Raw genomic sequence first — 3,705 nt, 5'->3', positions numbered from 1 at the left:
TGGTTTGTACAGACTGTTTGGTCTCTTGTTCACATTTCTTATTTTTCTGTTTTAAAGTTTTACTTAGAACTTTGTTATAATCTAGTCAGAGAAAATACAAATTCATGCAATTTCTTAACTCAAATCCCACTTTGACGAAAATTGTGTTTTTGTTGTTGTTGTGGCATTTGTATCATGATGAGGACATAAAACAAGAAAATTAAGCCAAAAAAATAGCTGCGTAAGTTTTGGGAGTGTTGGAAAAATACAACTGTGTTGAAAAGTTAGTGGCTCAAACGTACGATGGGGCTGCCGTGATGGCATCAGAGCGTAACGGCGTGCAGGCCAAAACTAAAGAGGAGGTGCCCGAGGCCATGTTTCCTCACTGCTACGCACACAATCTCACCCTGGTGCTGATGCATTCAGCAAGGCGCATGCCTCAAAGTCAAACTTTTTTCAAGACAGTTGAGGGTCTAGGTACGTTTTTTTGAGCAAGTCCACGAAACGAACCCGCTTATTAGATGATGTTGTTAAGGGACGTTTACCAAGAGCAGTGCCCACAAGATGGAACTGAAACTCCCGGATCCTGCAAATAAAAAGCATGTGTCATGGTGCCTCTGTCAGACTCCTCCCCCCTCTCCTCTCCGCTTGGTTCCTGATTATCCCCAGCTGCTTCCACTCACCTCATCGACACACCTGCCTTCTTAAGGAGCTCCAGGATCTTCATTCAACGCCAGTCCGTTGCCCCTGATGGTGCATATTTGGCCTCACGTCAAGTTCATGCTTTGTTGCCTTGCCTTAAGCCAAGTAGTTAACATATGCTGTCTTACCTGTCTCCAGGAAACCTCAGCCACGAGTGGTCACCCACAGCAGCCGTAATCCGGACTCCTCTACTGGTCTGTTCCCTTCATCCTCACCACGAGCCTCTGCCGAACCAGCTGCCTCACGAGACGGACTCCCGCTGCCGACTCCAGACCCGAACGAGCAGTTCCACCAGTGACGCCACGAGCCGCAGTTACATTCTCGGACCTCCAGTAACAGATACCTACCTGTCTGGCCCTCATATTAAATCTACCTTCTCGCCAAGACATCTCTGTCCTGTGTCTCATTCCGGGTTTCAGCATCTGGGTCTCAGTCGTTCTATAGTCATGACAGAACGGACTGGCCTTAATCCCGACCCAGCTGACCCGGAGGGACTCAGATTAGCCGTATCCCAGCAAGGCATATTGCTTGGTCGCCAGGCCGACGCCCTATCCCAGATGGCCGCGGCCCAACAGGACCTTTTTCACCGCCTGGACGGTTTGACACAGACATTGAACAATTTAACCGGACATTTTTCCCATGTTCCAACAGATACGGCTCAAGCTACGGCTAACTCGGCTACTTCCGTTTCCGGATCACCCTCCGCTCACGAAAACATCCGGCTGCAACCGGAACCATTTACTGGTGACGTCGAAGCCTGCGGAGGATTCCTCCTCCAATGCGAGCTGATTTACCAACAAGCCCCCCGTCATTATCAGTCGGATCACAGTAAAATATCACTGATCGTCAACTCTCTACGCAATAAAGCCCTCCAGTGGGCCCAGGCTTTCCTCTCCTCCAATCCCATAAGCCACCTCACTTATGAACGTTTCCTCAGAGAGTTCCAGTTAATTTTCGACCAACCACGCAAACAGGATGAAGCAACCCGTCGGTTACTCGCGCTCAGGCAGCGTAACCGCTCGGTGAGTGAACACGTTATAGATTTCCGTATTCTGGCGGTCGAGGCAGGCTGGCCCGACGCAGCTTTGAAGGGGATCTTTTACCAGTCTTTAAATGAACAAATTAAGGATCATCTGTGTTCTCAACCCGAAGCCCGGTCATTTGAGGAACTGGTTTCTGCGGCACTCCGCTCTGATGTTCGCCTGCGGGAGCGTCAAAGGGAACGAGGGCCCGTTTTCCAGCGTGCCGCAACCACTACATCCTCCAACTTCTCACACGCTGTTCACGCCACCCCTCTCGACTCCCTCAGCCCCTCTAGACCTCCAGACGAGCCTATGCAGGTTGGACACTCTCGACTGTCTGAAGAGGAACGCCGCAGACGGCGCATGGAGGGGGCCTGTTTCTATTGCGGAGCAAAGGGCCACATTGTCATCTCCTGCCCGCTTCGTTTAAACACCCGAACCCCTCGCTAGGAGACAGGCTGCGAGGGGTAACAAACATCTACCTGGCCGGTAATAATTTTTTACTAATCCCTGTCAAGTTAAGTCACGATCTCCAAGTGCATGAGTTACGGGCCCTGGTCGACTCCGGGGCCGAGCAGAGTTTAATTGACCAGCAACTTGTTAATGATCTGTCGATTCCCACAGAACCCCTGGAGAACCCCATCGAGGCTTCCGGTTTAGGCGGTCAACTCTTATCCCGCATCACCCACCGCACCAAACCCATCCTGCTCATTACTTCTGGCAACCATCGTGAGTCTATCCGTTTCCTCATCACCAAGTCCATCCATACTCCCATAGTACTGGGGTTTTCCTGGCTAAAACTGCATAATCCTCAGTTTAATTGGGCTCAAGGGACTATAATCCAGTGGAGCCCATATTGCCTCGCTAATTGTCTTCTCTCTGCTCTCCCTTCCGTTACTTTTCCTAACGCTGAGTGTCATAGCCAAGTCGATTTGTCCAACATTCCTCGTTGTTATCATGATTTAAAAGCAGTATTTTGCAAAACCAAAGCTAGTGCTCTCCCACCTCATAGACCTTATGATTGCGCCATAAACCTGATGCCTGGCGCTCCATTGCCCAAGGGCCATTTGTTTAATCTATCTGGACCAGAAAAGACAGCCATGGAGAACTACGTACAGGAAGCCCTCGCCCTGGGGCACATTCGACCCTCCTCCTCCCCCGTGGGAGCAGGTTTTTTCTTTGTGCAGAAAAAAGACAAGTCCCTCCGACCATGCATTGATTATCGCGAACTAAATCAAATCACCGTAAGAGACAAATACTCACTGCCATTAATCACCTCTGTTTTTGATTCCGTCCAGAAGGCTCGCATATTCACAAAGTTAGATCTCCGCAATGCCTACCACTTGGTCCGAATTAAGGAAGGGGACGAGTGGAAAACTGCCTTTAACACCCCGTTAGGGCATTACGAATATTTAGTAATGCCTTTCGGCCTCACCAACGCCCCGGCAGTTTTCCAAAGGCTAGTTAACGATGTCCTTCGGGACTTCATTAATCGATTCGTCTTTGTCTATTTAGATGATATTCTTGTCTACTCCCACGATCTGGCTCAACACGAGCATCACGTTCGGCTGGTGTTGGAGAGACTATTGGAAAATCAGCTTTTCGTTAAGCATGAAAAGTGCGAATTTCATTCCCCCACTGTACAGTTTCTCGGTTACATTATCGAGGCTGGCTGCATACGCCCTGATCCATCCAAAATAGAAGCTGTTACCAACTGGGAACCTCCAACCAGCCGTAAGAAGCTACAGCAATTCCTGGGCTTTGCTAACTTTTACAGACGCTTCATACGCAATTACAGCAGTATTGCTTCTCCCCTTACACGCCTCACTTCCATAAAGCATCCCTTTGTCTGGTCCAACGAAGCCCAACAGGCCTTCAACAGGTTAAAGAAACTGTTTGTCTCTGCCCCGATCCTCATCCAACCTGACCCCTCACGGCAATTTATCGTTGAGGTCGATGCCTCTGACTCAGGGGTGGGCGCTGTCCTCTCACAGAAGGAGGA

General features: G+C 49.7%; 1 long non-coding RNA gene across 1 annotated transcript; it reads left to right on the top strand.

Moving 5' to 3' along the window:
* Nucleotides 1-681: 681 nt before the first annotated feature.
* On the top strand, nt 682-1,067 carry LOC110015183. Its single transcript, XR_002290317.1, has 2 exons — nt 682-732; nt 820-1,067. It is a non-coding gene; the product is annotated as an uncharacterized LOC110015183 (long non-coding RNA).
* Nucleotides 1,068-3,705: the final 2,638 nt, after the last annotated feature.

This window comes from Oryzias latipes, chromosome 5 (genome assembly GCF_002234675.1).
Source record: "Oryzias latipes chromosome 5, ASM223467v1".
Taxonomy (NCBI): Eukaryota; Metazoa; Chordata; class Actinopteri; order Beloniformes; family Adrianichthyidae; genus Oryzias; species Oryzias latipes.
Note: the sequence above shows the minus strand (reverse complement) of the source record. Positions and strands in the feature narration are given on the sequence as shown.